General features: G+C 36.3%; 1 long non-coding RNA gene across 1 annotated transcript in view; it reads right to left on the reverse strand.

Moving 5' to 3' along the window:
* Positions 1–1,049: 1,049 nt before the first annotated feature.
* Positions 1,050–11,539, reverse strand: part of LOC147035752 (uncharacterized) — a 207,560-nt gene continuing 197,070 nt past the window's right edge. Inside the window, exon 3 of the long non-coding RNA XR_015062616.1 lies at positions 1,050–1,155. This is a non-coding gene — a long non-coding RNA (uncharacterized LOC147035752). The remainder of the gene's footprint in view (positions 1,156–11,539) is intronic.

Raw genomic sequence — 11,539 nt, forward strand, 5'->3', positions numbered from 1 at the left:
ATAATTGTTCTTGCAGGCCAAACACTGATCATGTTGTTCGACATGTATTCAAACATATCTTAAATTGATATAAATTCCTCTATGCTCAGGGCATTTCCCTGTATCACTTCTCACACTGAGACAAAGTTGATACATCACACTGCCAATTTGGATTTTTTCTGATTCTTGCATTTCTCATATCATTTTCATCTCTTCCAATTCTACTTTTCAAAGGTACCTTCTCCTGGAAACCCTTTTCTGTTTCCCTCCATCCACTTGGACCACTTTTCAAAATCACCTCTTGATTCTGCCTCATAATTTTCAAACATATACTGAATTGATGTACCATTCTCATATAACATTGATAATTATATGTACCAAATTGATAATTTGATGTACACATAATTGATGTACCAAAGAAAAAGTGTACTAATTGGTTACCTTTCCAAGGCAATTCCCAAACATCTTCACAAACTTAGTGAGAGGAAAAAAGAAAAAAATTCCAAATTCAAACAAAACCCCAATTAGAACACTTTGCAATGCAAATACAACTTATGCAGATACAAACAGCATACAAATAATCATAAAAGAGCTCTTAAACAAAACAATACACAGTTTTTTTAGTCCAACCTCAATCGGAAGGTGGAAACACAATTCCAACTCAAAAGCAACACGATTTCTCAACTTCCAACCTCTGTTAGACAACACCCTATTATCACCTCTGGAAAACAACACCCTATCCAGGCATACACTGAAAGTGCCAATGTCGACACCAGGGGACTCAAAACCCTTCTTAAACAATATTGTATTCAAGCATACAACAAAACAGTGCCAGTGCAACCAATAAACAATAATACAATGGACCCTTAGCCTGATGAGGATTCCTTGGGACTCCACCTGTTTCAAACAATACTTATATTCTCCAGAATAAACTGAACAGAAATAATTAAAAATCTATAAATTCTCAAATTCTTGTTTGAAGCATGTTACTTACCTTTCCAAACAAAGAACAAGGTGCACAGTGAGCCGGCAGCGCACACTCACCCACAAAGATCAAAGTCTCTCACCGTATGTTATCTGTGAGCTCGTGCTTACCATCAGCCCACTCTGCAACCAAGCTCCTCCAGGTCTTATTCTCCCAGCTGGGTCACCAATTGTAGAAGAAATTCTTAAGTCCTGCACATTTGAAACATTTATTAAACAAACAAACAAATACATATTCACATATGGAGTGATCTGAAAAAAAGAACAGTCTTTCTGTATATATATATATATATATATATATATATATATATATATATATATATATATATATATATATATATATATATATATATATATATATATATATATATATATATATATATATATATATCTTCTCCTTCTTCTTTTGGCTGCTCCCTTTCGGGGTCATCACAGCCGATCATCCGTATGATCCGCATAGTGATTTGGCACATGTTTTACACCGGATGCCCTTCCTGATGCAACCCTGGTCGCCTCTTACGACACAGGGATATGGTACACCTATTTTAACCGGGGTATACACCAGCCCAGTACACTGGTACTCATTTCGCCGACCTCGGAAGGATGACAGGCTGAGTCAAACCCCTGGTGTATTAATTCAGTGGCCCAATGGGGCTTGAACTCAGGACCTGTTGGATCCCAAGCTGCTGCCTTAACCACTGCGCCAACACCAGGCTCATATATGTATGTATATGTATGTATATGTATATGTATATGTATATGTATATGTATATGTATATGTATATGTATATGTATATGTATATGTATATGTATATGTATATGTGTATATATATATATATATATATATATATATATATATATATATATATATATATATATATATATATATATATATATATATATATATATATATATATATATATATATATATATATATATTTTTTTACATACATATATTAAAATAAATAAATACACACACACACACACACACACACACACACACACACACACACACACACACACACACACACACACACACACACACACACACACACACACACACACACAGTGCAGATAGAAAGTCTACACCACCTTTCAAAATTTTCACCTTTTGTTGCCTTATAGCCCAGAATTATATTGCATTAAATCAGCCTTTTTCCACCTATACTTACACATCATAACCCACAACTTCCAAGTGAAAAAGAAATTCCACAATTTTTAAGATAATTAATAAAAAATACAAAACTAGAATATATTTGTTGGATCAGTGACCACCCCCCTTATGATAGCAATTGGAAATTAGCTCAGGTGTAACCATTCACCTTCAAAATCACACACCAAGTTAATTGACCTCCACCTGTGTTAAATTGTAGTGATTCTGATTATTTCAGAATAAATTCAGCTGTTGCTGTAGGTTTTCTCTGCTGGGTTATGCATTTCACAGCAAGGACTGAACCATGAGTACCAAGAAGCTTTCAAATGATCTCTGGGATAAAGATGTAGAATGACACAGACAAGGGGATATGTATAAAAATATTTCAAAGGCTTTGAATATCCCTTGGAGCACAGTTAAGACAATCATGAAGAAGTAGAAGTCGTTTAGTACCACCAAGACCCGACCTATATCAGGCTGTCCTTCCAAACTGGATGGCCAAGCAAGGAGGAGACTGATTAGAGAGACCATCAAGAGGCCAATTGCAACTTTGAAAGACCTACATGCCTTTATGGCAAAGACTGGTCACTGTCTGCATGTGACAACAATATCCCAAGCACTCCACCATTCTGGTCTGTGCAGTTGGGTGGCAAGAAGGAAGCTGGAACTCAAAAAAGCCCACCTTCAGACACATTTGAGGTATGCAAAAAAACACTCTGGAGATTATGAAGCCACGTGGCTAAAAGTTTTGTGATCTGACAAAACCAAGGTCTGACAAAAAATTTTTACATCGATATAAATAAATGTGAATACTTTTTAATGTTAACATTTTATCCTGATATCGTGTCCTCCTTCTGGTGAATAACAATTTGATGAATCAGAAAAAGTGCCATTGTAAATTAATATCCCTACTTTCTTTTTTCAGGTGGACTTTTGGTTTACTTTCAAATGTTACAGTGACAAAAAACGATTTCCTTCACATTTTCGTACAATTCCCAGTGATGCACATCAATCTGCTGCATTGGCACGGCTAGATATATTATTTGGATGGAGTTATATTGGAGTAATTGAAGGGGTTGATCAATATGGGAAGTTTGGAGTGGCACAGTTTGTTGAAGAAGTGCAAAATTCAGGCATGTGTTTTGCTTTTCATCAGAAATTGCAACTTGATGAGAAATTCTACAATGAATTAGGTATGTACGAGGTTCCTGGTGTTCAACCAAAAGGTATAATGAAAAATGTACTTATTATAGTAAAATGCAGTGGGATATTTGTCGGCGTGACAAAGGAAAGGAAGATTATTTTGGGTGGTGTGTTGGGGGTTGGTTTTTGGTTCAATATTCTTGAGATTGTGAAACTAAATAAGTCATTAACTAAACAAGTCATTAACAATAAGATTAACTTAACAAGTCATTGCAATACCAAAGAGAGAATGTTGCATGCTTCAGTTGGAATCATTGTAATTGCTTCAGCCGTTATTGTGCTTTGCACGGTGATATTTATCAACATTTTGAGGATGAACAGATCGGCGATTTTGCAATCTCTTGATGTATTACTTTAGCAATGTATTCTCGCATTTTTTTTTTATGATACTTAGGAAAATGTTCCAGCATAAAAGATATGCCTTTTATTTGTTTACAATTTCACTCTATCCAAGTTTTTAAGCATATCATTTTGAATATCAGCATATCATTTAAGCATTTAAGCATATCATTTGTACACATTTGAATGGGCAGTCATTTTTATCCAGTGCATCCCTTCATATGGAGTAATATAATCCTACGTGATAACTTATCTGCATATGTGCTATTAAAATTAATAACACAACATTATTGGCATATATCCATCCAAACTTTGATTTGCTATTGAAATTGACATAGCAAATATTGCCTTTGTCAACCATCCTTGCTGCTTATATCTGTATATTTCAAGAGCAAAAATCACTTCAGCTTTACTGTGAAGCTCCTTGGTGGATTATTTGGTTTTAATCTTCATTTAAAATAATTGAAATGACAAAAAAATTGAAAATTTCTAATTATTCTCATTTAGATTTCAACATCACCGTATGTTGTTTCAACTTTTTTGGATGTAAGAAGAATATTATTTGTAATACTGGCTACCACTGGAGGCTCTATAAGATACACATTTGCAGATTGGGAATTGGGGTCTTCCTCCTACATTGAACCACGTCTTCCAGATATACTACCCTGATAGAAACCATACTTGGACTACCGTCAGACAACGTGCAAAATTTGGTTGGATTTGATTCAGTAGTTTTTTTAGCTTTTGAAGCATCTCTAAATAAAGAAATAAATATGAAATTCAGTTTTATAGCATAGATAAGGCAGCACCATTACATTAAGAAAGGAAACTGTATGGAGTACAGACATGGCATTTCTAAAATGATGTTTTCTGGCTTGTCTCAGGATACATACACACTTGATGTGAGACTAAAAATAGTGACCTGATATTACCCTTCATCACACGTGCTTTCCATTTTCCAGAGTACTATATGCAATATATGTAGGTACAGGGGCAGTCGCCAAGTAATCATCATTTTGGCCCAGTGACCCACAAGATGTAAGTGCAATGCCCATCATGTTAAGTTGTGGAATTTGATTTTTTAGATCTGGCAACAATGGACTGACAACAGATATCTGGTCATCAAGTTGATGCAGTGGCCTGCAAAAGTAATCACACCCCTCCAAAGTATCATATTGTAATGCCACCTGAGCATATTTCATGATGCTTTCAAATCAAACTTAATATATAGAGTCTTCACAAACTACTCCAAAGTGATAAAACTCAAAAATACAGATTAAATTTGAATAAGTTAGATTAACATAAAAATCAGATGATTCTCAGTTGCATAAGTATTCAAACCCTGTGCCTAATTAACCCAAAATCACTTCAGGAGCAAATTATTTATTTAAAAGGTTGCACAATAAGAGTAATAGCTTTCACCTGTATGTAATCAGTGGTTTAACTTAAAATTAAGCTCCCCCACTTATCTAAGGAGTTTTAAGGTGCAACTAACTTGTTCAGCCATCAAGTCAAACATAAAGACCAAGGAACTTTCCAAAGAAGTCAGACATGTAGTAGTGGAGAAGCACCGATAAGGAGAGTGTTTCAAGATGATTTCAGTCACTCATAATCCCTTTGAGTATGGTGAAATCCATCATTAAGATGATTTTTTTCAAACTGGGCAAAAGCACAGTACACAATGGCAAATACTTGCACCTAACAATACTTTGCGTTCTGATGAAAGATGGCTGACTGGTAGACTGACAGCAATTTTAGTTGTAAAAAACCCGATGTTGAACATGTCTTCAAACATTTCTCAGACATGCATTGACCAATATTGTTCAAACTTAGCACACAGATAAGGAATGATGACTTATAAATGCACATCATTCTTCTTCGAGATCAGATCCAAGATGGCAGACTGGTGGCCATTTTGTTCCTTAAACATTTCAATTCCATGAACAATGTTTTAAAGTAGTTAAGGTTGAATCAATTGACAACCCTGCCACTTTTCACTCACTTTTGAACACCTATTTTCTTAGAAAATTGCATGGTGACCCTACAACTTTTTAAAAATTCTTTTTATTAAATTAAAACCTATAGTATGAAGCATATTTCATGAAAATTAAAAAAAAATTATGATTGCTCTTTTCAATTTCTCCCCAACCACCTTTAAGTACAGTTTACAAAAACTGATCAAACAGCAATTTCAACTGAATGATAATTTTATTTTGTCCACAGTTATATAATTTATTTTATGCATAAATAAATATAATTAAATGTTATACTGTTTGTGTAATTCAGTATGTCTCCCCCCAAAAAAAATGTGAACATTGAATCCCTTTTGTGTGAAATTTGCATTCCCATTCAAAAACATCATACTTGTCACATGACAAACTATCTTACACAATATAACTGTGACCCACATCATTAATATTCCTGATGGAATAACCGAATCGTACACATGTCACATGACTACTCAAGTCAATAGCACATACACATAAGTCTTATAAATATGGGCAAGCCCTTTAACTCCATACAGCAAAATTATTGAAACCATGGGGGCTCTGACATTTTATGTATTTTTATTCTTGTTTACTTGTCACTTTGATAGACATTGTATCATGATCTGTGCATTGTTTTATACTATATATGTATATATGTGATTCAATGAAGAAAAAATAGTTTATTACGAAGGACTTAATAATGTTTGTTGCGGTGAGATGATGAGGGTAGAATAAAAATGTGACAATTACGATGTTCGAAGCTACATTTTATCCAATGTGGAAAGATTGTGTATGTCAGAGAAATTTATAGCTGTTTACTGCTATTGAATAATCTCGTGTCGATGAACAATTTCTCGCAGCATATTGCTATGGAATCATCTCATTCTTGGAGGTACTCTCATGAGGCAAGAACTTTTGCAAATGTTCTTGGACTGTATTTGTGAATGGTAAAGCACAGTGTGATAAGGGACCAAGCAGGAGAGCATTTATGCAGTGATATGTCAGTGTGTTCATATTTTGCTTTGTGGTTATTCTTTCAATCAACTCAACATGAGCTCCATGGCAACAGACTTTGATCAATAAAATAAACTTGATTGTGTGACAACTAAATACACAATTGCTCAATAAGATATTTTTGAATAAAAAAGGTAATATTTGAATAATTATAATTTTCTTCTTCTTTGAATAATTTTGAAATAAAGAATTTGAATAACGAGCAGAATACCTGCCCTATGGACAATCTTGTTCCAAGCATGCAACACGTTCTTCTGATGCATTCAGTTACCTGGGTGGTGTATAGGCAACTGACAGCTCTGCATCAGCACAACAAGAAAAAGAGCAATGAGCGAATGCAGACTGCTTTTGTGTGGTGTATTTTGTCTGGAATTTATGTTCTGGTGTGTCACATAATTAAAAAGAGACATAATTACAACTGCCACTATTTAACTGCTCGTAGTGATGACTGGGTACCAAGACATCCCACTTTGATGCATCACTGCTTTGATCGGACACCTGACCCTGACCCATGACGTTTTTATCTTGCCAAAACGAAGTTTGTGCAAGATATGTTAGTCAGCTTGTATGTTTTTTTTTTGTTCTTTTTGTTTGTTTGTCTGTAATCACGCATAAAAAATTCTGCAGAGCACAGTTATCATTGGAAATTTTTGTAACTTCGCATATCAGAGGCCTATAGAGGTCCCTTTCAGCGCATAAAAATTTGAAGGTCAAGGTCAAAGGTCAAGGTCACTTTCTCGCAAATCAGGGGAGTCGACAAAACCCTTATTTTTTGAGTAATTTTGATTGGATCGTCTTCAAACTTCATGGGAATATAGTTCATGGTCTGGCGCTCAGCTGATTAATTTTTTCGTGGCGATTGGCCTTGACCTTCATGGTTAACGCCTCAGGTCAAACATATTTGTCCCCAAGGTCAAATTTTCTAGTTTTAGGAACCATATCGTGTAGTACCTCAAATTGAACACCTCGATGAGTGCTTTCTAGATATGTCAAGCTTGAGACATTAGGACGTCATTTGGTGACGTTATGAGGCAAACGCATATTTTTAATGGTTACTCTGTAGAACGATTCTCATCGGAATCTCTCGTAGGCAGATATTCCTCAAGGAGTCGCTCCTGGTGGATAGCAGCTCTGTTCACCTCAGTGTGACCTTAAAGAAGTCACACGTGGTCACCTTTTGGGAAGATACGGGTCACCCTGCGGGTGACATTGGTTTATTCTTATTATTATTCATCATTCACTTGAATTTAGAATGAGATTAAAAAAGATTCAATTCAAATCAAATGGAAGACTAAATAGGTACAATCCTGCATTGCAGTAATCAAAAGGAACCCAATCAAGGAAAAAGCAAATATGAAGTCATCAGGTGGAACCAGTATAGGATTGGCATTTCAGCTGCTACTCCTCTACCCTCAAACCCATCCAGGCACAGCCAAGTGAGCCTTATTAAAAAAACAAAAAAAAAACAACAATAAAAAAGAACCCATGTCAAAAGAAAAAATTCTGGCTGCCAGAACATGCATTCGATCAAGTTGAAATTTAAAACATGTATGCTGCATCATTACGAGATAATAAATTTGAAGTTACACATCAATTGATTAAGCAGATCCAGAGAAAACATTATTTAATATTTTTCTTAAATCCAATATGGCTGCTAAACCGTGTGACCTATCAATTATTCCTTAACAAAATTGTACACCCATGGCTTGGGGAACAGTGTGTGAAGTTTTTTTCAATTTGTCCAGCCGTTCTGAAGAAGATTTTTATTTCTTTTCGGGTAAATACAATATGGCTGTCAAACCGTGAGACCTATGACATCATATGTGTGAACCTTTTGTTCCCTTGGATAGGCGGTCATATGTGTAAAGTTTTACCTCAATCTGTTCAGCAACTTCAGAGAAGACTTTGAAGGTTTTTTTTTTTTCTTTAGCAATATGGTTGCCAAATCACTTGAGCGATGACGTCAAAAAAATTCCTGTGGACCATTTTATCTCGAGATGATCCTCAAAAAATTTGTTTACTGATCAGATGTGGCATTCTACATATGCAATTATGACATCATAACGAAGGCACCTATGACCTCATCCAAAAATACTCATTCCCCATGAGGAGTACTTGCCGTTTGCCAAGTTTCAATTTTTTCCTTGTTGCAGTTTCAGAGATACTGAGGTCCAAAGTGTTTCCGTTTTTCCAACTTAGTGACCACACCACTTGACCTATGACGTCATATTTATGATTATAATATTCTGCATGAGTATCCACACCGATGGTGAAAATGTTGTCTCAATCCGATAAGCAATTGCAGAGAAAAACATGGAAGTTCTGTGTGGACAAAGAAACAGACAGACAGACAGACAGACAGACAAACAAACAGACCCAAACCCACTATCATCTCCTTCGGCAAGGGTAAAAATAACCCAATTTATGTGCATGAAGGAAAAACAAACACACTGCTGATAATTCAAAACACCTCACCACACTGGAAAACGTGGGGACAGGAATACTGCACTGTAAATGGTGGCGACTTGTAATACAACCTGGAGGTGGCGCTGCATGATAGACATTTACGTAGAGAATTTGCGTCCCCCCTCCCCTCCCCAAAATACCACGGGCAAAGATAAAATCACCCTAATACATGAATTTGGTCATGCTGATCCGATGTAGCAAGTCTGGATGTAATGAGCCCAGAACTGTAGGAGGAGTAGCACAACAAACAACACACACACACACACACACACACACACACACACACACACACACACACACACACACACACACACACACACACACACACACACACGTCCGTGAATTATACATTGTAAAGCCGCTGTCACACCTTGACGTTTTAGCCAGTGCATGGCAACGTATCAAAATGTATGTAAAACGCTGGCGTATGCCGAACTATTGATGGTTTTTAAAAGTTTTTGGCGTATTCATAAAGAGTTGGACGTATGCATAACATATTAGTAACGTACACAGAATGTTTCGATAACTTATAGATAACTTATACCAACGAATGCTTAGCGTGTTGTTGGCATTCACAACCTATGCCCAACGATAGTCTAACGTATGCATAGCGCGGCTGCGTATCGCCGACAATCACGTGGTGTAGCCTATTAAAAGGCTGCCGCTCGACGATTCAAATCATAACCGCACTAGACATCGAAGTGTCAAGGCCCTGTCACACCTTGACGTTTTAGCTAGCGTATGCCGACATATGAAAAAATTGCCGAATACGCTGGCACACGGGTAAGTTTTGGGTAAGTTATGGGTAAGTTTTGTATACGTTAAGGCATGCTGAAGCACGCTGGCATACGTCGCAGTATGCCGAGCACGTCGTCAAATTTTAAGCATGCTCAAAATTTTTAGACGTATGCCAGCGTATGACGCACACGTTCCGCATACGCTGGCCATAAGTTGTAGGCACGCTATGCGATCGTTGACACACCTCGACACACGTTACTTGTAAGTTACTCATAAGTAGAAACACGTCGAGGTAATGTTTAGTTTACCCGAAACTTATTTCTAACCTATGAGTAACGTGCTTTGAACCTATGAGTAACGTGCTTTGAACCTATGAGTAAGATATCTCCAACGCATATTGACGTATGTAGACGTATGTGACGTCTTCCGGCCGACCACAGAACTTACTGAACGTGTTTCTAACTTACAGCTACCGTATAATGGCGGATTAGCAGCGTTTAGGGGAATTGGTATATAAAAATGGGGTTCACACAGGAGGAACCTGTCAGTGTTACAGACTCCATGTTTATCTTTTTTTTGTTTGTTTGTTTTTTTTTTGGCATGACGGTGATGTTGACACTTCAATTTCCAGTGCGGTAATATTATAATATGATTAAAAGGCTGCCGCTCAACGATTTAAATCATAACCACATTAGAAATCGAAGTGTCAACATCACCGTCATGCCGAAGAAGAGAAAAAACAAAAAAACAAAAAACCAAAAAAAACATGGAGTCTGGAACACTGATGGGTTCCTCCTGTGAAGCCCATTTTTATGTACCAATTCCCCTAAACGCTGCCAATACGCCATTATACGGTAGCTGTAATAGTCCAAGAGCATTAGGTCAAAATAGGCCCTAACCTGGACATTTTTGGTAACAAGCTGATTTTTTCAGGATAGGTCCAGGAATATGTCTAGAATAACATACTAAAAGTCCTCATAAATCCTCCTTGAGCGTTTTCCGCAATCCAAGATGGCGTCCAAAACGTCCAAAAAAAACACTTTAAATGTCTAAATATATGTTATGAAGTATAAGGAACTCGATAGAATACATTTTAAGAGATGTTGAAGCACGCAAGTACCAATAAAACTGTTTGAGCTCTTCCTAAAATCCAAAATGGTGTCCAAAATGGCCGTCATTAACAATTTTATCTCAAAATTGTTTAAATATTTATCATTAATTAATTAACTGTGATATTTCATCCTGAAAATATTCAACAAACATTTCAATTATAAATGTGGTTGCTGTGCATGCAGTATTCAAATCAATTTGAATGTTAAAGTCTAGAAGTGTGCCCTTAATCGCTTATGACATGACGAGGGAAACATTGTACCATCAGTTTGATGCTAAACAGACAGGACGACATAAATTTGCCATATGGTCCATTTTCGTCACCTAAAGCTCGGAAATTGAAAACTTGGTGCTAACCTTTTTTTACCAACAAGATGCAGTTGATGTCTACCATGAGGTGAGTTCTATTTGAAACATTCCATTATCATTAAGGAAGTAAAACTATTATTTTTGGTACCCAGACTAAATGCATGATCAAAATTTGTGTCTTCATGCATGTACTACACAGTACTGTGTAATATCACTTGACAGGGAATTTCTGTGGAGTAGTCTATCGTTACACCTA

The sequence above is a fragment of the Eptatretus burgeri genome, chromosome 1, assembly GCF_056783735.1.
Source record: "Eptatretus burgeri isolate ZD-2024b chromosome 1, Ebu_testis_v1, whole genome shotgun sequence".
In the NCBI taxonomy this organism is placed as follows: domain Eukaryota; kingdom Metazoa; phylum Chordata; class Myxini; order Myxiniformes; family Myxinidae; genus Eptatretus; species Eptatretus burgeri.